At 41.2% G+C, this 22606-nt stretch overlaps 1 long non-coding RNA gene across 2 annotated transcripts; it reads right to left on the bottom strand.

Annotated features, from left to right (window-relative positions):
* Positions 1 to 7207: 7207 nt before the first annotated feature.
* On the bottom strand, positions 7208 to 18879 carry LOC309647648. Of its 2 annotated transcripts, XR_014256224.1 has the most exons (5): positions 16613 to 18879; positions 16416 to 16475; positions 14480 to 14529; positions 13056 to 13214; positions 7208 to 7890 (listed from the first exon to the last, which is right to left on the bottom strand). It is a non-coding gene; the product is annotated as an uncharacterized lncRNA (long non-coding RNA). The 2 variants fall into 2 exon arrangements; XR_014256225.1 differs by lacking the exon at positions 14480 to 14529.
* Positions 18880 to 22606: the final 3727 nt, after the last annotated feature.

The raw sequence follows: 22606 nt of genomic DNA, 5'->3' as shown, positions 1-22606 counted from the left end.
GTTTCTTTTTATGCTCAGTGCTTTCCAAACAGCAACTCTGCTGCCAGGGTTTCTGCAGCCTCCTCCCAGGGCAAGGATGGGGTGTCGCTCCTCAGTTCTGGGGCAGCTGATTTCTATCACTTGAAACAGCAGAGTTTGAACTCAGAGGACCGGATTCAAATCCAAGCTCTACTCCTTACCTGCTCCATGACTTCGGGCAAGTCACTTAATGTCTGTCTCTATTTTCTCAGCTCGAAAAAAGAAATGATCCTATTTTTCTCTACCTTCACTAGGGCTTTTGAGGACAAATGAGATGATTCTTGTTTTGAAAAGGGTAGAGCTGGGAACTATTTTAAGCAGCAGTGGACCTGAGCAATATCCTGAAGTCCCCTCCACCAGGGGTTCTATCTGTGGCCCACAGAAGGGGACCTGCTGGGGCTTCCAGTAGTCACAAATATTGGTGAGATCAGAACGCTGCCCTTCTTGAAAAATTCACATTCCCCAGCTCTGCCAGAGAATCAGTGGTGCTCCATGTCACCCTAGTGCAGATGAACTAGTGGTCCAGGTATCACATCCAAGCAACCCTAGGAAGAAATGAAGAGAGCTGGTTCGCCCCATGAGGTTGATGGAGAACTCAGCCTTCCATCACCCTCTGGGGACTTTGACTCTACAGCTGCCAGTTTGTATCAAGAGAGCGGAAGTTGCTTATTCGACTCTCCCATAGTTTTCAAACACACTAGAGGAAGGTTTGGGGGAGATACGCAGGCCGGCTGTTCACACTATTAGATTTTGAGGGACTCCTGGCCCAGCCCATCATCTGGGCTTCTCCTCAACTGTATCCTCACCCATCAGCACATCCCTGGGTCTTGATACTTCAGGTCCATGACCTGGGAATGACCTATGTAGTCATTTGGTTCTGAGGTACCAGGGCTGACACAGATTTAGAGGGTTCTGACCCCTTCATGTTTTTATTTTTAAGAGGTTCGTTATTTTCTTTGCCTGAAAGTAATTCTATATGGGCAAGAATTTTGAGAATAGTGGCAGGGGCTGGCCCCTCATACAACAGCATAGAGGAGCTGGCTCACTGGGCCTTTTAAGAAATTCTTAAGCAGGAAAACAATCGCATCTCAAGCTGTAGGTGGCAATGTCTCTTTTTAAATGATACAGATGATGTTAGTCTCCAGTGGTTTCTCATTATACTTGAAATAAAATCTAAACGCCTTACCCTGGCCTTTGCCTACAGCCCTGGGCTCACTTCAGACGCTCAGTGTCTCCCACACTGGCCTTATTCTTGTTCCTCTCATGTCAACCAGCCATGACCATTCCACCTTTGGGCCCTTTGTAGTGACCATATCTTCTGCTCAGATTCCCCTTTCCTCTTCTTTTGCAGGACCTGGCTCTTTCTTGCCCTCAGATCCCTCCTTAAATGTTACCTCCTCAGAAAGGCCTTCCTTGACTACTCAACCTCCTATTTTCCACTATCACATGATCCTATTTTCATTCTCTGCAGAGCACCCAGCACTCTGATATTTTTCCTATTTCTTTCTTTTTTTTTTTTTTTTAATTTATTTATTTTTATTTCTGGTGTGTTGGGTCTTCGTTTCTGTGCGAGGGCTTTCTCTAGTTGCGGTGAGCGGGGGCCACTCTTCATCGCCATGTGCGGGCCTTTCACTGTCGCGGCCTCTCTTCTTGCGGAGCACAGGCTCCAGACGCGCAGGCTCACTAGTTGTGGCTCACGGGCCTAGTTGCTCCGCGGCATGTGGGATCTTCCCAGACCAGGGCTCGAACCCGTGTCCCGTGCATTGGCAGGCAGATTCTCAACCACTGCGCCACCAGGGAAGCCCTCCTATTTATTTCTTGATTTCTGTTTCTTTCTACTAGACTGGAAGACAGAGATCTCATGTTTGCTTCGATAGTCCCTGATCTTAGTATAGTACCTGGCACAGAGCAGGCCCTCAGGTAATATCTGACAACTTTGAAGGAACTGCTTTTAGAGCTGGATGATCAAAGCCTCAGTTTCTTCCTTTGTTAAGTGGAGATTGTAACATTGACTTTGCAGCGTTTTAAGTGTTTAATAGGAAAGAATATGTAAAAGTCAGACAGAGAAAGACAAATATCATATAATATCATTTATATGTGGAATCAAAAAATGATACAAATGAACTTATTTACAAAACAGAAATAGACTCACAGACACAGAAAACAAACTTATGGATACCCAAGGGGAAAGAAGGTGGGGGAGGGATAAATCAGGAGTTTGGGATTAACAGATACACACTGTTGTATGTAAAATAAACAACAAGGTCTTACTGTATAGCACAGGGAACTATAGTCAATATCCTGTAATAAACCATAATGGAAAAGAACATGAAAAAGAATATGTATATATGTATAACTGATTCACTTTGCTGTACACCTGACTCTAACACAACATTGTAAATGAACTACACTTCAATTTGGGGAATTCCCTGATAGTCCAGTGGTTAGGACTCCACGCTTCCACTGCTGGGAGCCTGGGTTCAAACCCTGGTCAGGGAATTAAGATCCCACAAGACAAGTGGTGTGGCCAAAAGAAAAACCAAAACCAAAAAACCAGAAAACCAAAAAACTATACTTCAGTTAAAAACAAAAGTGCCTTGAACATAGGAGATGCTCACAAAGTTAATTATTAATTAATTAAAAGAATTCCCTTCCTTCTCCTTCTCCTCCTTTCTCTGGCCATGGCTCTGCCACTTAGGAGCCTATGGCCTTGGTGAGTCATTTTTGTTCTCTGGGCTTCGTGAGGGGAAGGGAATGTCAACAGGTCATCAGCACAGATAGTCTGAATTTACTGTTTACCAGGTGGAAGGAAACTATGTCTCTTTTTCCCCAGCCGCAGGGCCTAAAGGACTTCCCTAAGTTAGCGCAGAGATGCTCCTCCCCTGCCTAAATGGGCATGGTGGGGGACTTCAGAAAGGAAGCTAGTGAAAGGGACTACCCTTTGAATACTAAGCAGGGTCTTAATTTCTCCTTGAATTGACAAGCATTATATTATGGCCCTGCCGTTGGCAGATAGGGGAAAACCTTGAAGGTGGCTGAATTAAATATGGCTGGGATTTACAGTGGAATAAAAGGTCCCAGATTAATAGGGCTTCTTTTCTCTGAACCGTAAATTGGAAGCCCTGGTGCCTGATCGGCTACTAAATCTCCAGTCCTGAGGGCTTCTAGATGGAGAGCTCTGGAAGCACCCACCTGGCAGCCGAAGGTTCCAGCAAATGATATCACCAGAGGTTTTGCCCTGCAAGGCGTGCTGGGTTGAAGGGCAAAGGGACCAGCATATTTGCATGGTGTTGATGACATCACACTGGCGAAGAGGACTTCAGCCTTTCTCCAATCATCTCAGGGGATGGCCTGAACAGAGGGCAGCAGACGAAGGGCTGGAGGGAGCACAGGCAGGCAGCACCGTGGTTCAGCTGCTTGGAGTTATTTGCACAAGTTCAATAAGCACTTCCTCCCCCTCCCTCTCTGGAAGAATGCTGCAGAGATGGAAAACAGTTGGGGCCAGTGACTGCTCGGGGCCATGCCTGCAAACCCCTAAGGACATTTTCTTTGGGAAAATACCCTGCAGCATTTTAAGGAGCACAGTCTGGGTACAGCAGAGAGTCGAGTTGTCACTTGCTTGAAGTCTGCTGGGGAAGGGGCAGAGAACAAGACTGAAAGGCAGGGAACCTGTCTCATTGTCACAATAAACTTCAAGGTGGGTAGGACTGTGATTGATGTCATTTTAGGAATGAAGAAACCAAGATCCAAGGAGATTAGGTGACTTGTCCACAGTCACACAGTTGGGAAGCAGTTACTGAACAAGAAACAAATTCCTGGGACACCTCAGCCCCTCATGCTCTCTCCTGTTAAAGCTGCCTTCAATCCCCCTGTTCATAAAGAGGAGTACAGATGGTGCTGGGGAGGATGTGAGCATGGTGATGATGCAGGGTTTTGTCCTGCTGCTTCCAGCCTTCTCCAAGGCAGGGAAACAAGCTGCGGACTATGAAGGCTGTGAAGACAGAAGCTAAGATATTCAGTGCCTTTATGGGGCTTAGAAAAGATGTCCACTCTGGGTAAATGTAGCCCTGTGCCAGGCCTGGACTTTAGCCTCAACTTATCCTTTAGGCTGCGTACATTTTTGCAGAGAATAATATACACGTCCCTACACAGCTGCTCTGCTGACAGGAATTCAAATCTCAGCTTCAGAAGGAGGCTTTCCACAACCAAGACTTGCCATTTGCCTCTCTCCTCTTCCCTCTGCCCTTTTAAGCAACTCCTTCAAGGAACTGTCTGCTAAAGACACCCAGACAACTTACCCTACTGCCTATCTGGGACTTTTGACAGAACCCCACCAGACCATTCAATCCAGGCAGGAAACAGAAACAAGCAGCAGAGGTTGGGAGACATACCCTGAGGCTGACAGTCAGGTGGGATCCACCCCAGGCATCACCCCTTCTGTTGTCATCTACCATCTTTCAGGTGTCTTCTACTGTCTTCTCAGCCACTCTTGGAGTGGTCCCAACCCATCTCTGAGCCAGTAGTCATTAAGCTGCTTTGGCTAGAGCTTCCATGGACACATAGCAGGATATTACTGTCCAACCTGCTTTTTTTTTTAATGTCAACAACTCAACTTACTTTTTGGCCTTTTCTTTGCTGCATTAAAAGTCAATTTCTCTTAGGGACAGGAAGGTGACCTTCTCTTTAATAAAATACAAATATTTTTCTTACTAACAACTGTGCTTTTGAAGACCAAACCCTTCCTGGTATAAAGTAAGAGAAAAACCACTATTGTGTGTGCATGTGTGCGTGTGTATATGTGTGTGTGTGCGCACAGGTGTGTATGTTAATTAGCTAGGATGTCATTAAAATTTCATTTAGAGGTCTTGTGAAAGAGAAGAATAAAATAAAACTTTTGAGTTGAGGGCAATGCGAGTATGTTCTGCAAATGAGAAGAGACTGGGAAAGAAGGAAAAAGAAGCGGGGTCTGGTTCCAGGAGTGTGTTGGAGTAAAACAGCCAAGCTGGGGTTCCAGGCAACTGGGCATCGAGGACCACTGTCGGGGTACTGTTTGAGTTTCTAGGAGGTAGGCTGCAACAGGATCTTTGCCCAGGGACAACGTACCTAATATTCAGTTCACATGAGGGGACCACTTAATCTGCCCATAACGTCCTCATCAGCCAAAAATCCAGTGACTTGCAAGTCTTTTCTCTACCATCATATAGATATCCACAAAGCTGTCTCTCTGTAGAGCTCCAAGATCCACTGTAATGGTGGAAAGGGATTTTGAGCAGGCAGCAAGGAGATGGGGAGAAGCTGATGTACCTGTGTGAAGGGGTGAAGCTGAGCAAATGAAGGTCCAGGGAATTAAACATGTGGGGCTTGATTTCTCAAATAGGTAACCTCCTCAATGTTAATAGGATTATTTTCTGGTGAGATCAAATCCAATTGTAAAGGTATGAGGAGAGCTTGCAGTTGAAGAACACAACTGCAGGCTATTTTATGAAATAAAGAATCCTTTGGTCATGAGTCAAGTTTGCCCCATGATTTAACTTAAATAAAACCCTGTAAAAATCCACACCATCTTGGAAAGTGGATTTTCCTAAACCTAACTAGAAATGCAGCCACCCTTTAGCTCCTCCCTTAGAGGAGAAGCAATAGGCCCTCTTGGACAGGAGATAGCAGTGCATCACAGGGAGCCCTCCCATCTCCTCTACTCACATTCAAGCTGGAATGTATTGGTGAGGTTTGCTGGGACCAGACTTCTCAGAAGTTAAGACCCATTGGATGCTGTGGTTAGAAAGGATCTCAGAAGTCATCTGGTCTGCCCTCACACCTGTTACAGCAACATCCTGCTCATGATGGACGGCCACTTGAGGACAAGGACCACTGGGTCTCATTTGACTTTGGTTCCCCAGAACCTATAACGTCATTTGTCAAGTAGCAGGTGCTCAATAAACATTGATCGAATTACCTACTGACTGAGTAAATGAATGCATCTCTCTCAGAAACAAAGATTGTCTCCTTGATCAAAACTCTCATTGGGCTCCTCTGAACTCTCTTCTCAACTAAGCTCTGACTCTTGTGTTTCTGTGTTCAACTTTTCCTTGCCCAGTTTTAGCGAGAATTCTGCTAAATCAGTTTAACCAGAATCCTCCACCCTCAATATCTGATGGAGTTTTTCATCCTCCACTATTCCCCAGGTGATGTCTGATCACCCTGGCATGCCTTCAGCAAGAATCCTATTAGGTTAATTTAGCCAGAATCCTCTCTTACCCCTGATGTTTCCTCTTAGTAATTTTTAATCCTCTGACTCCCTCTCTGCTCCTTGGCTGTAAATTTCCACTTTTCCTTGCATTTGGAGTTGAACCTCATCTCTTTCCCTTACTATAAAACCCCATTGTAGTAGCCAACCCCCACCCCCCGCCTTGAACAAAGTGTGCCTGACCATCTTTTGATGAGTGCCATGAATAATTTTTCTTTAACATCAAAGCTATTTGGACACCTCCAGGGACAGGATGCTTACTATCTCAGAAGGCAATATATTGTTTTTGTAGATCTTTCTGATTATTAGGAAGTTGTTTAAATTGAGTCAAAGATGGATTCCTTGCAAATTTTCTACATATGTCCTCGTTCAGTTCTCTGAAGGCAGCAAAAAAGTCTCTTCCTTTATTCCCTTACTATAGCTTTTGCTGTCCTATTTTTCATGTGCTCTTTCTTCAGTAGCCAGTGACCTCATGCTTTTCCTTGCTGATCTGGAACATATCCAGTGAAATGTTTAACTCACAGATGCCTTGCCATGGCTCTATGATTTAGGTCTCTCCTTTTCTCTTGGCCGTGTTCATGTTGAATGAACTTGTCATAGGTACCATCTTTTCTCAGCTAGCTGCTACTGTAAAAAACTAGCTGAAAGAGAATATATTTCTGGTGGTGATACTATTAGTGATTTTTTTTTCTTCTTTACATTTTCTTGTAATAATGGAAAATATTTACAATAAGAACGCTTTACTTTAATAATCAGGAAAAAAATCTATAAAGCGATTTCTATTACGGAAGAAAGATACTGATAAACTAGCTTATAATAGAGTGTTGATGAACAGTATTGGCCTAGAGAAACTTTATCAAATATTTACTGTTGGAGAAGAAAAAAATTCCTCCACTCTTCAAGGTTCATTTGCCTGGTCTAATAATTAAATTGAGATAAGACAGATTAACAGGAGAAAAACAAATTTAATTATGTATGTACAGGAGCCCCATAAGAATATGAGACCCACAGGAAGTCAGGCAATTGAGACTTATATGGCATCCTGAGCTGAGGAGAAAAGGGTTGGGGTCTAGGGCTTCAAAGGGAAGGAAGACAATTTACAGGAAGATGGGAAAAGCAAATGTCTGGTAAACAAATGTTTTCCATGCCATACAGAGACAATGGGACACAGAGAGGAATTTGGTCCACAGGCCCTGCCTAGCTTCCCCCCACCCAATTTACCACACCTAGCCCATATTCTTTGTAGCTATCTTTGGTGATAGCTCTCTTCCTGGACCAGGCCCTCAATCTAAATTCTTTTGGGCAGTTAAGGGGAAAGGTAAAAAGTTCTTCCTGAGTCATTTGGGCCTTGATTGTCTTCAGCTCAAATAAATCCACATGCCAAAGTGGCACATTTTGGGGAGGCTCATTCTGAAACCCTCCAGTCCTGCCTTTAAAATTTATTCAAGAAATTTTATAGTCCAGAAGTTGAGTTGGTAGATTGCTCCATCTATGGAACCAGTCTCTTAGTCTGAAAATAGATCAGTTTAGTTAAACAGTTGTGTCTCATTTTAGGAGGCAGTGAGGCAGGTGGGCTCCAAAAGTGAGGCCTATGGTGCAAGCAATCAGGTACTTTATAAGAAGCGTTTCTATGGAAACAAAAGAAAACAATGGTTAATGATTGGAGCTGACTATAATCTTAGTTTCTGAGTTCTGAAGGCAGTCAGTTGGGAAGATTTCTCAATGTCCAGCTCATGACACTTTCAGATGGAGTGAGGGCAGGCAATGTCAATCTGATATATTTACTGTATTGTAGTTTGAATGTCTCTGGTGATTTTTCTGAGTAGCCACATAGTAACAGGCACAAAGATTGTCCCTACATGAGCTGCTATGGTGATTTCTCTAAAGTTGATATCAAGTTGTCCAGGCTTATTTTTCCAATGGGCTTTATTGGTTCCATAAAGTCAACCTTAGTTCCTTAAAGCTGTCTGGTCATATATGAGTCTATATACATTTCTCTCAAATATGACATTTCATTCAAGGCCTTGGTGATGTAACCAACATTTCTAATTGTGCCCTGTTACAAGGAGAACAGATTCTTAGGGAACTTAGGCAAATAACTGCCGTGAAAATAAGAATAATCACTGAGAGTTTCTGAATTCTGGAGGGATCAGGCAGGGAAAAAAAGTAATTGTTTCATCTTTGTTCACAAAGATATATTTTACCAAATTACTCTAAGAAAAGAGAAAAATGTTTGCTTAAATCTGGAAAAACAAAACATAAAAGAATCAGTGATGTTTCAAACAAAAAGTCATAAAAAATTATAATCATCCTCATCAGTTAATTCAGTCCCATGAAATTAATATTTGTTATACTTGAATCCAGTTTTTCCATTAGTTTTGAAATTTCTTACCCAGTTCAGTTTGACAATCTTAAAATTATCAGAAATCTGTATTGTAGAATACTTTAAAATCCTTTCCATGTATCTCTCTAAAGATGAAGTTTTTCAGGAACACTTTTGCAAAACATCAGAGTAAAACAATGACAGAGTGAATGACAAAAGACTTAAAAATACCGACTTTTAAAGATCTGATGAGAGTTTATTATAATGTAATTGACAAGGAAATTTACTTATTTTTATAACATGCAACATTTTAAGATAATGACTATAATTGTGACTGATTAACATTATACCAGGACATATCAGAATTTTAGGAATTTCATACAATTTCTAGAACACTCATATTTTTTTAAATTTAATTTTATTTATTTATTTTTATACAGCAGGTTCTTATCTGTTATCTGTTTTATACATATTAGTGTATATATGTCAATCCCAATGTCCCAGTTCATCCCACGACCACTACCCCCCTCCTCCATTTTCCCCCCTTGGTGTCCATATGTTTGTTCTCTACATCTGTGTCTCTATTTCTGCCTTGCAAACCAGTAGAACACTCATATTAATAGTATATATCTATACAAATACAATCTAATACTTATCTTCACTTATTTGATAATGCTTCAAGTAATTTATCAAATAAACCTAATTATTTTAACATCTCTCTTTTTATAAGGAGGGAGAAGAAATCTTTTGAGATGTTCCAGAGGCCCTCTGGAAAATCCCAAAGTTAATTCTGGGTCAAAAATACTTCATTTAAAATTTGATTTGGGGAAGTTTGTCAAAAATATCAAAAGATTTGGACCCTTGACTAAATAGAATCACAGATCATTATGAAACAATATTTAATTAGCCATTTAACCAAAATGACAAGAAGATTTCAAAGGCAAATGTAGAAGCTTACATAGTTCTGAGCAAAACTTAGCTCTTTTAATACTTCATTTAGTTAAGTAATCAAAAGACCTGATGATAAAGACAACATGGAGCACAGGAAATTATTCTGATAAAACATAGAATTTCTGCTTTTAGGCATATTATTGAAAAAGGTAAAGAAAAACCTTTTACAATCTCTTATTAGGAGCAGACCAATAGTCCAACAAAACTTTTTTCTTTGGCAGATGAAAGAAAATTAAGTTTCAGTTTTATATAAGTACACTATTGACATTAAAACTTATTTTTAAAACCCCTATAATAACAATTCAATTGTAGCCAGCTTGATTATACAAGGTAAAATTCTCTCTGTCTTTTTTTCTCTCTCTCTTCCCTACCTTCTAAACCATTTAGTTTGTCCTTCATTCTTATCTTTCCCATTCTAAAATAACCAGTTTTACTTTAGGACAAATTTGCTTTCTTTTTCCTTAACACAAATGTACCTCCACACCTTTTACATTTTCTTAGCCCAATCCACATCTTATTTTCCTTGTATTTCCCTTATTTCTAGTAGTTTTAATTACACATATTAGAATTTTTAACTTTAAAAAATCTTAATTTCTAGTGAAAATAAAAAAGTAAACAATTGTGAACTGTCTTTTATATTAGCATTCTGTGGCTTAGCAAATTTATACTTTGTGTAATTTCTAGAAACACATGCTTAGATCTCACAGTAAATTTTTTAGTGTGGTACAAAACATGCTTACTAAGAGACCCAAATATCTTTTGTTCCTTTGTAATAAGAGGTTAAAAGTATTGAATAGGTAAACTTAGACTTATTTAGCAATTAATGTTTTAGCGTTTTACCTTATTTGGAAATCATCTAGCCATTTAATGAATTCTCATCAGTTAATTTAACTTAACAAAATTCTAAGGGTGGAAGTTACCAAAGAGATTTGGGAAACTATTTTAAAACAGACATACCAGAAAACGATTATTACCGAAAAGTTACCTAAAAACTCTTATGCCACTTACATCTATTTCACAATTCATTTGTTTTTAACAATCATGTTTAGATTATGCCTGAAGATTTCATAAGACTTTAAAGCAGCTAGCCATCACCTTAAATTATTTTTTCTTGCTGACATATTTTGTAACAGAGATGAGCTTATTTGACTTTCGGTAAACCTAGGTAAAATAAAACTATTATACTTAATGCTGATAACTCTAAAGACATGTCTGTGTTAATTAAACCAACAAACTTAAACTAGATTTTATTTACCGAAAATTATCCTAGGTCATGCAAACTTGAAAAACATTTGGGTTTGTTTCTATTATATTTCTGAGATTTAAAAATACTTAATTTATAAGTGCTTATTTTAAGCCAATTAAATAGAGTTCTTTTACAAATGAATTTGGCAATACCATCCAGAGGTAGAAAAATATATCTGTAATGCACATACATAGACATACATAAACATGAAGACAGACATAGAGACCGTATAGTTTTTGATTTAAAATTGTAGCCATGGGATGGGTATGACAGTGCAAAACTCACTAGTTTGTAGAATAGTGAATTGGAATAAGTCAAGTGTACCTGACTAGATTTTAGGCAAGAGAGCTTTTATAGCAGTTTGTTTAAAAAGCCTCTTCCCTTCCTTTGCCCCTTTTTTCAATCTTAGGAATTAGGAATGGTCTAGATAACAGTTAATATTTGCATCTCAAAGGCACAGGAAATGAATGCAAGTTCCTACAAGAAAGACTGGTTTCCTAAGACCAATATTTACAAGCCTGTTGAGGTAAACAGGGGAGGTTTTGGGATTGGTAAAAAGGAATAGGTCTTTAGCGCTGCATTTCTACTTTTGCAAAGATTTGTAGGATAAACATAGTTGCTTTTCATTCTTCAAAGAACGAGGTTGCAGCCTAAATGATATGAAGGAGCTGTCCTGCCCAGTCAACTATACTATCTTCAATTTGCTTCTTTATATCAAGGAAAAGAGTTCCAACTAAGATGGAAACCAAAAGATTTATGTCTTTGAAAAGTCCATATAAGGCATTTAAAAAAAGCCTTCCTTTTGAGTACACAATTCAACCTTGGACCAATTCACCTTAGGGGCAAAGCCTCTAGATTGCTTCTATCAGCCCCTGAACATCAGCCTTCAGCTGATCATTTGTGGGAGGGCCTAGGAGGAATTCTGGTCATCTATTTCCCCTGTGTGTGTATTTTTCTCCCCCAGGGGGCCATCTGACTTGTCTATAATTACGGTATAATCACAGGAGGGAAGAATACCCCTTAGCAGTTAATCTAGGTCCTGAAACTGAGTAGGACCCTATAAGGCTCCTGGGCATGGAAGCCTTTCTGTGTCCCCCTTTCCTTGTTTTCAGGGAACAGACTCCAGCTTCCATGACCTTCCCTGAGTCTCAAAGGAAAGATTCGAACAGTTGCTAATCAGGGAAGGAAGGGAGAGGATGCAGAGACAAGGGAGGAGTAGCCAAGAAACTGTAGTGCAGCCTTGGGGCAGGGTCCTGGTTCTGCCTCAAGAGATACACATAACAATATCTTTGAGCTCTTTATAGAACTAAAACCCCAACAAATGGAAGATGTCAGCATTCTTCATTCCAGAGAAGACCACCTGAGGCCAGATTAAAGGAAACAGAGAAGCTCATCAAGAGATTATCTGAGACCAGATTAAAAGGGTGCCGGCCCTGCACACACCCTAATCTTATCAGCAGTCCCACCCTTGAACCATCACTATAAAACTCCTCAACAAATCCTCCTGGGTGGGGACACACGGTTTTCAAGGGCAGGAGCCTGCTGTGTCCCTCTTTGCCTGGCAAAGCAATAAAGCTATTCTTTTCTACTTCACCCCAAACTCGGTCTCTGAGATTTGATTCAGCACTGCTGCAGAGAGGCCAAGTTTTTGGCATCAGTCCCTGTGAGTGGGGTTGTGAATGGTCACTAATCTTTCAAATTCCTTTCTAAATTTGATGCCTAAGACAAATGCGTCACTGGGTGGACGATTGTGTGGTATTTTACAGAACACCTTGTTGTACGGAATTTTCTTGAGGTTTGGTGGGTGACCTAGTGTCAATCTAACCTTCTCCATGACCAACTGATCTTAACATGAGAGTCTTTGAGTTAGGTGGTGAGCACTCTAATAGCTTTTAAGTGCTTGATCCATGCCTGCCAATTTCACAGATTTGGCTTCCAAGATGTCCCTTAACAGAAGCCTTTACCTCATATGCACACGAACCCACAGCAAAATGTGTCTAAACATACTCCAGTCTGGTGAGAATCATGAACTCAACCAGTCTGTGAGGATGACTCAAATATCAGACTTACAGGGCCTATGCCTACATTCTACCCTATGGTTTTCCCCCTTATGAAAAATGACACAACAGACAGAGACAAAGAAAGAAAGTGGTCATCTCTGTGAGGGAAAGGATCAATAAGAAGCATAACAACAAATCTTTACCAAAGTTGCTATACCTATAATATTTTCTCCTGCTAATTTAAATTTAGAAAAGTAAAGAAAAGACTCTCACCACTCTTGCTTCCATTGGATTTTGCAGGCTGGAAGACTGAATTGGTAAGAATTTTTACTTTCTGCTGGCTTGTTGTCAGAGCTCCCAGTTTTCTCAGCTGTAGCAGCCTCAGACTGAGCAGTGTCCAGTCAGTGAAGTTAATCCTATCTGGGTCACCAACTGTTGGGAAAGAAAAAATTTTCCTCTACTCTACTAGGTTCATTTGCCTGGTCTAATAATTAAATTGAGATAAGACATATTAACAGGAGAAAAACAAATTTAATTATGTATGTATGGGAGCCCCATAAGAATATGAGACCCACAGGCAGTTAGGCAAGTGAGCTAACATGCTGTTCTGAGCTAAGAAGGTGGTAGGGGTCTAGGACTGCAAAGGGGAGGAAGACAATTTACAGGAAGATGGGAAAAGCAAATGTTTGGTAAACAAACGTTTTCCATGCCATACAGAGACAATGGGACACAGAGAGGAATTTGGTCCACAGGCCCTGACTAGCTTCCCTCCACCCAATTTACCACACCTAGCCCATATTCTTTGTAGCTATCTTTGGTGATAGCTCTCTTCCTGGACCAGGCCCTCAATCTAAATTCTTTTGGGCAGTTAAGGGGAAAGGTGAAAAGCTCTTCCTGAGTCATTTGGGCCTTGATTGTCTTCAGCTCAAATTAATCCACATGCCAAAGTGGCACATTTCAGGGAGGCTGGTTCTGAATCCTTTCACTACTAAGTACCAGGCACTGACCTAGGTAGTACAGAGATAAACAAAAAAACAACCCTTTTCATTTAAGTAGCTCTCAGTTTATTTCCTCCAACCATTATGCTCTATGAAAAGAAAATGCTCAGGTTGCTATGGGGGCACTGAGGAGATGCACTGAAAGTAAGCTGGGAGAGCAGCAAAGAACTTTAAAAAGGAGGTGTCTAACAGGGAATGAGGAAGGGAGAATTAAACAGGAAGGTGCACTGATATGCAAGAGATTGTGGTCCCTTTGAGGAACTTCCAAGGGTTTGGTGCATTGGGAGGGCAGGGTGTGAAGGAGGGAGGGGAAGAGTTGAGGCAAGAGGGGTCAAGGTCTTGGAGGATTTGCTGCTAGAGTTTTAGACTATTCTGTGTGCATGTACGTGAGGGTAGGGTGGGCGGGAAGAAGGCGGGAAAGGTGAGAGCCTTTAAACAAGGAGGACTAATAACTTTGTCCAGAGAAATGATTGGTAATGGTAGAGTTCCTGGCAACATGATTGTTAGAAGGAAAGATTTCTGGGTGAAGAGAGCGGGGAATTGGAGCATATACGTGCTTTCATTTTTCAAGGAATATCATACTTGTAACTACTCAGAGCCCTTCTGCTCTGCCACAGGAAATGGGAAAAGTCATTGCTTAAGGCATAAGAACATATGTTCTAGAACCAGTCTTCCTAAATTCTAATCACAGTTCCATACCTATTGGTGATGTATGTGATCATGGCCTCTCTGTGTCTCAGTCTCCTCATCTGTAAAGTGAAAATAATAATAGTACCCACCTTATTAGGTTGTTGGGAAGATTAAATGAATTAGCATATAGGCATGGCTCTTAAAGAGTAATATTATTAGGTATGGCTTATCTTCTAAAGGGTACCAGAAGATGCCACTCAAAAATATACCTCTTTGGCATATGGATTATTTTGAGTTAAAAGACAATTGAGAACCAGAAGGTGCAGGAAAAGCTCTAAAAGGAGGGCACAAATTTTCCTTTTACAAAGGAAATTTTCACTTTAAGAGATGTCTCTGTTTCCCATACCAGGAAGAGGAGGACTCTTAACAATTCTTATCACCAATGTAAATCTGCATAACAAATCTCACCAAACAACACTTTACTAAACAAGTTTACCACCATACTTTCCTGGTCACCTTTCCAAAACTTGCCTCCACATCCCCCCCTTCTACCCAGAGACCCCAAACACTTTTTCCTTTTGTTTAGCCTAAGATGGTACATAAGCTCAAATTCCAACCACCCCTTTGAGTTACTCACTGCTGGATGCTCCTACGAGCAATGCACCTGTTAATAAACTTCTGTTTGTTTCTCTCTTGTTAATCTGGTTTTGGCCAGTCTCATGCATAGGAGTCCTGCTGAAGAACCTAATCTGGGTAAAAGAAAAATAAATTTTTCTCCCCTACACTTTTCATCATTGTTCTATCTATCAAGGAGAAAGAAGGGTTGAATGGGATTTGGAGTCAGAAGCAGCATGCCTCCATAACTAACTGTGTGACTTGCACAGTTTAACCTCTACCAGTCCCAGTTTTCCTGTTGAAAATGCATATAATGATAATTCCCACCTCACAGGGTCTTGTGGGGATCAAACGAGATAATGGGTGCAAAAACACTTTATAAATTGTAAATTGTCGAATACCAGCCACTAGATTAATATTCTTTCACCAGTCCTCCCATGAAGAGGGCAGGGATGGGTCTCCCTGCTTAAAAAACTGAAGGCCAAAGGGGTTCAGTAATTTACCACAATTCTTCTGCATGTCTGGGTCAGGTCTGGCCTGGGACAAGCCTCTGCACTCAGCAATTTCCCTACACGGTCTGGTCAAGTGTGCTCTGTTGGCCACCTCCACACCCAAGAATTCACATGATTAAAAGCAAAATCCTGGGCCAGTCCCCCCTGCCACTTCACTGGGTTCTAATTGCCTCTTCCTTCAGAAATAGGAATAATTAAATAGCAGCTTTATTTTAATATGCCTCAGGTCAGGCTCAGCATTCTGCATCCTTGGTCAATTTCCCCACATTTCTTAGCTAATCTGGGGGAGAGGAAACTGTCCAGAAGCAGTTCATTTGCATCAAAAGCACTATAATTTGTAAGTAAATGGCATTGCTTTTAAATGCAAAGGAGCTTCCGTGAGCTGACAGAGAAGACTGTCTTTGATTCTTCAAATTACTGCGACCCCTAATGTTCTGGAAATAATCTTTCCTTCTCTCCAATTACACCCATCCCATTAGGATCCCCCCTTAACTCCTCTTCAAAATATAACCATTAAAATTTCTCCAATCAAAGGCAGGTCTCCTTGCCCACAGGAGGACTTATTTGAGGAACAATCCTCAGTTGGGCAGGCACATTGAGATGCTACTAAATGCCAAGTGTTGGGAAACAAAGATGAATAGGACACTGTCACGGCTGTTAGGAAGTTTACAATCTTGGAAGATAAGGCTGCTACATGAGTAATAGAAGATAGAATATGTGGTTTGAAGAGAGATGCAAAATGTTCCATGAATTAGTCTGAACCTGCTTGGGAGATTAGGAAAGACATGGAGGAAGATGGTTACTATTTTGGAGCTCAAAATCTGATATGATCTCTCCACCAAATCAGTTCTCCACTGTCCTCCACAATCCTTACTCACCGCATGGTCTCGGTGCAGTTCCTTTGTTCATGCTTGGTCTTCCATATTTGACAGTCCTTCCTGTGAAAAACAAGACAACAGCCCAAAAGGAAGTCACTTGTCACCAGACGTCATCAAACCAAGACTTAATATCCAATTTAATGACACTTTCAGCCTTTCCAAGGAATGAAATCTTAAACCAGTCAAGCTGGAATTACCTGGTCAACATTAATGAGGTCATCTAACTGATAGATCCCTGCTGTCACCAATAGGAAGGTGGCCTTGCCACAAACAATCCACTTTTAGCAGGTATAAATTCCTTGTCCTGATCCCTCCTGCATATAAGAGTCTTCTGTTTTGTACAGTTCCTCAGGCTCCTTTCTAGTTGCTAGATGGGATGCTGCCCGATTCATGAATTGTTGAATAAAGCCAATAAGATCTTTAACATTTTGCCAACTACAAATTGGCACTTGCCATCTACCTCTACAAGGATTAAAAGTCATGAGCCACTGCAGCTGCTGACTTTCAACAGCCCCTGAAAGGAGTTCAGGGTGGAGATCAGGAATGAGACACTCTGTGCTCTGGGAAAAACTGGCAGAACAGGCTTTCAGATAGTTAGATATTTTCAGGAGAAGATTTTATGAGCCCAATTCTTGCATCTCCTTGTATCTGGAAAAGTACTAAAATCATTAACTGTGATATTACCTCCTCGTGACTAGCAGCAAGCCTCTGCCAAAATGTGTGCTTGACTGCACGCACCCCCTTCACTAAAATCATATATAACACTGACCTTCCCCCCTACCCCTTCGAAGCAGTTCCTCAGAGCTGTCCAAAATGCTGTCTCCCAAGCTATAGTCCTCATTTTGCCCCCAATAAAATTTAACTCACAACTCTCCCGTTGTGCTTATTTTTTTCAGTCGACAGTTAACTCAGTTGAATTTTGTTTTTTTAACAGTCCTTAGTTAAAGCATCACTCCCTCCAGGAGTCCACCAGGAAGAAACTTCACCATTGTTAAAAAAAACAAAATTCAACCAAGTAAATTTGAAGATCTAATAGGCTTTATTCAATGATTCATGAATTGGGTAGCATGGTATCCGGCAACTAGAAGAGGACTCCAAGGGGTTGTACAAAATGAAAGGTTTTTATAGGAAGAAGGGTGCAGTAAGGGAGCTATTAGAAAAAGAAAAGAAAGGATTATTTTTAGGCCAGGATATCTTCTTTTCTGGGAGAAGGGAAAGGCTATGGTTTCATCATGCAGATTGCCTCTTCTTCCTCTGAGGGGATGGAGAGGGTCCACATGACAGATTACTTTATTGGTGTTGACCAGAAAATTCCAGACTGGTTGATTAAGGTTACATTTCTAGCGAAGGTCTAAACTACAATTAGGTTAGGTATTACATCTAGGTTTGGTATCATGGGTTTTGCATAAGTGATACCATTTTGGGCCTGTGCTTATTCTCTTTGACACCATCTAAAGTGAATTGGTGTAGCCTATTAACTAGCTTCCGTTCTCTTTTCGAGCCTTTGTTCTGTATACTCTGTGCCTGAATTCTTTCTCACTTCGAGCAGACCTCTGAATGCTGAGGATAGACGGTTCAATGGGAGATTAGAACTGGGAGTGGATTGGAATCCAGCCTCTGACCTTAGCCAGCTGTGTAAATTTGGGGAAGTTATACAGGCCCTGAACTTCACACTCCTCATCTGTAAAATGATAGTAATAATTATCACTGTACCGAGTTACTGAGAGGAGATGGCTAATGGATATAAAGCAGTTAGAAACTGCTTCATAAAAAAATGTTTGTGTTCCTTATGGCTATAAATCATTAGTTTTATTGGGTGTGTTAGGCCGTTTCCTGGGTTTGTAGGAAGATCTTTTCCTGGTACTTGGTATTTAGTAGATGATAAATAAGTGCTTACTGAGTGAATTAATGCTCTGTTTCATCTCTATAAGTTTGTGTATGCTTTTGCTCGCATTTGGAATATCAGCACATTAATCCCTCTCTCCCCACCACATAACTTGGTTAACTACTATTAATTATTTGAAAAGCAGTCCTGCAGCCCACTTCCAAGCTAGACAGCTCCAGTTATGGAGTAGAAAAAATAAGGGTAGGAAGACTTGTTTTTTCTGGAATGTCATGTCATTGACTACATTACTACTGTTCAAAGGTAACCACTGCCTCTTCCCTACCACACTGATGGTTGGCTTGACCATGTGACTTGCTTTACCCAATGAAATGTGAGAAGCAGAGTCACGTGTCATTTCCAAGAAAGAGTTTTAAGAGCCAGTATGTGAACTGCCACAATCTCTTTTCCCTCTGCAATCCCACCAGTCATGCTCTTCCACCTGCATGGGAACTGGTTAGAGAACATGCGGCAGAGCCATGAGTGACCTGCAATGCAAATGTATGAGAAATAAACCTTTGATGCTGTAAGTTTCTGAGGTTTGGGGGCTATTTGTTACTTTAGCTTACCCTGGCTGATATAGCATATTATCTGGTTTTTCTTTTTTTTTTTTTTTTTTTCACACACACACACTGTATTTTATTTTTACAAGAGATAAATAACCACAACAAAAGCAACAATGATTGCAATTACCAAACATGAAACACACTCATACTATGTCATAATATTGACATTCAGTCCAGTAATCCTCCACTGTAACAGCTCCTTTACTTTGCAGTGAAAATTGATTTGTATATTCTTTGCCTCTGAGTCCTTGTGGGATTTTTTTTTTTTTTTTAATTCAGACAGAAAGTCACAAAAATTATACTCATCCTCATCAGTTCACTCAGTCCCATGTAATTAATTGTTTTTTTCATCTTGATCTTTTGTTAGCACTTTTATGAGTTCATCAGTTTTTCATCAGAGTTCTGAAAATGCTTATTCATTCAGTTCAGCAGTACAGGCTGATATAGCATATTATCTGGTTTTTCTTCCTCTGAGGTGCTGCCCAGCCCCTTTCTCCCATTCTGGTGATTGCATCAATTCCATGCCTTAATATTTACCAAACCTATATATCTCAAGCCACAGTCCTCACCGTGTAGATAGCCTGCTGGCACCTGAAACTCAGCAGACACAGAACCAGACTCACTTTGTTCCCTACCCTCCCCAAATCTGCTGCTTCTCCCATCATCCTTTCTATATCCATGGACTAACTAGAGAAATCTGAGAAGCCACTGGGACCATTCTCAAACCCTTCATTCCACTGAGGGGTGAGGCTGATCACTTCTACTGCTGAAATGTCTCTCACTTCTGTTTTCTCCTTTTAAAGTCTCTAACCCTAATCTGGCCTTCCATTGTCACCTGAATGCCTACAGGGGCCCTGCAGCTAGCCTCCCTGCCTTTTGTCTCTTTCCTAATCAATCTGTCAATCCTAACATTTGCAGGGCCTGGGATAAAAATGTGAATGGAGACCCAAACATTAAATGTCTAAATATTTAAAATGTATAAATCAAGATAAAAAACATGCTAAACAGAATATATTCTGGTTTCCTGTCTTAACAAATAGACCTTCATAATGACCTGGAAGCCCAGATCAAATTTCAAATTTTGGGGGGTTACATGATGGAATATATAGAACAGGAAGAACTGGATCCTGGACACCAGCTCATCATCCACACCCTTTTCTCTCCCCATTCCTGGCTTTATTCATGACATAAGAAGTTTTGCACACACATGTGAGAATTCTGAGCTTGCATGTGTAAGATTCATCCACACCGCCTGCAAGCAGCCAAGCTTTGCCCACCCTTCAGCCTAGGGTGAATATGACAAAACACAGTCTGCCCTTAGGATGAAGAATCAAAGATGGTAATAGTTTGTGCCATGGAAGTGGGCTTGCAGCCATGTGTGTAGGGAATTCCACGATCCCGACACCCTGAGGGAAGGACACTCTGGAGGGAAGGACATGGGCTAGAATGCTTTGTCCTCCTGGTACTTTCACCCTATGGGAAGGACGTGACTAGAGATATGGGTCAAAGTGCATCCTACTTAAGTGGAAGGCCTAGGGCAGGGGTCCCTCTTCCTGAGCCTAAGAGCAATTCTATAAACCATAATCAGAATCAACATTGACTGAGCATCACTGATGTGCCAGGCGTTGTTTTAAATTACTTACTGATGAAGAAACTCAGCACATCTCTTAATTTGCCCAAATTATACTGTTACTGAACACAAGTTTGTGTGCCTGTTGTACAGTGAGGCCAAACTGAAAGCTCGGATTTTAGAGAAGAGAAATCTTTGTTGCAGGGCCCAGCAAGGAGAACAGGCGGCTCATGGCCAAAAAACTCTTGAACTCCCTGAAGCGTTTCAGCAAAGCATTTTAAAAGTGAGTATTTCAGCAAGGTGAGGGAGGGGCTTTCCAGGGTCTGTGATCAGCTCGTGGACAGTTCTCTGATTGGTTGATGCTGAGGTCACAGGGCAGTTAACATTATCCATCCTTAGGCAACAGAAGGTCTGGGAGCTGTGTGCTCATGATCATCAAGCAGTTAATTTCTTCCATTTGGTGGTGGTTTTTAGTATCCGAAAAATTCAGGAAGTATGCATGAGATACTAATATCTAGGTACTTCAGAGAGGAGCTACAGCAGAAGATATGGGGGAGGGGTCTGTCATGGAAAGGCCCCAAAGGGTTCTGACCAATTACAATACAGCTCATAGGAGGCAGAGTCAGGGATTGAACCCAGGCAAATCGAATCCCAGAACCACAGCACATAACATGCTACTCTGCCACTAGAATCAACTGAAAATCCCAGATCTGATTGAAGCCGTTTCCTGTTCACCAAAATGCAGTGTGTGACCCAGTAAAGATAATATAGAGAAAGAACTCCAAGATTTGGAGCCAGAAGATTTTGGTTTTAATGTTAGCTCTACCATCTGCTAGCTCTGTCTATTAATCAAGGAACTTTGCCTTTCCATAAAATTAGGAGAGTAATAATATGTCTCCCACTGGGGATTAAGTGAGTAGTGAATATGAAAAGCTATAAAGCTTTGTTATTATTAAGTCTGTTATTATTAAGATATTACAGTTACTATGGATACATAATAAATTACCCTAAAACTTAGTAGTATAATAGAACCATTTGTTATGCTCCTGGATTCTATGGGTCAGGAATTTCAACAGGGTATTTTCTCTGCTCTGCAATGTCTGGGGTCTCAGCTGGAAGACTTGAAGAATGGGAGCTGGAATAACGGAAGACTTGCCTTCTGCCAATGATGCCGGCCGTTGGCTGAGATCTGCAATGGGGCTGAAGGCTGAAACACACGTGAGGTATCTGCATATACCTGGCCATCCTCAAATTGTGGTGGCTGGATTCCATGGGTGACATGGAAAGATAGTGATAGAGACAGATAGAGATAAAGATAGAGAGACAGAGACAGAGAGAGAAAGACAAAGAGACGGAAATGGTAAACAATGTTGAACAAATCTCTGCCCCTCCTGGTTTGTATCTTTCTGAAGTGACATCTCTCCACATTTTCCACGTTAGCTGGGGATCCAATTGCAAGGTGTCCTTGCCATGGCATTAAGCATCACAAATCAGGATGGTTCCTTGTCTGCTTGCCTGAAACATCCCTCGTCTTTCTGGCGTATATTGGATGAATATTTTGTTAAGAGCAGGTAAGTAGCTGTGCAACTTTGCTTTTGAATGGAGGAATTTACGGTGTATCAAGCAGCAACTTGCCCTCCAATATCATATTATGTTAATCCTTCTCCATCATATGAAGGTGATTTGACACAGCGTACTGTGAGGTGACTATAGAACATCAAAGAAAAAGATGGGGGGGCGGTTTACTGCCCAGCCTCCTGTTCCTGAAAAGGAAGATGTTCCCAAATGGGCTGTCCTAAACAACCTGAGAGCCCAGGGGATCACTACTGTTGACTAAAAGATTTTTGTGCACAGCATCTTATTTACTCCTTACACCATAATCTTGTGGGATAAGCATGGATAGTGCTCACATTTTACTTTTGAGACAGTGAGGACTCAGACAGTCCAAGTTACTTTCCTAAAATCACATGGCTGTTAGGATGTGGAGCTGGAAGTCTGGAGGAACATGAGGGATGTCCAGTGCATGAGCTTCGAAGCCTGGGTTGCCTGATACTGAGCTAGCTGGGATCAAGGGATCCCCCTTCCACAGAAGGAGGGGTTGTGTCAAAACTTAGCTTCCCACTGGTCTTGAGGGCCCCAGGCATCCCAGGCAACATGGAGCTGTGTTTCTCAG

The sequence above is a fragment of the Balaenoptera physalus genome (assembly GCF_965194825.1).
Source record: "Balaenoptera physalus genome assembly, chromosome: 1".
NCBI classification, from domain to species: Eukaryota; Metazoa; Chordata; class Mammalia; order Artiodactyla; family Balaenopteridae; genus Balaenoptera; species Balaenoptera physalus.
Note: the sequence above shows the minus strand (reverse complement) of the source record. Positions and strands in the feature narration are given on the sequence as shown.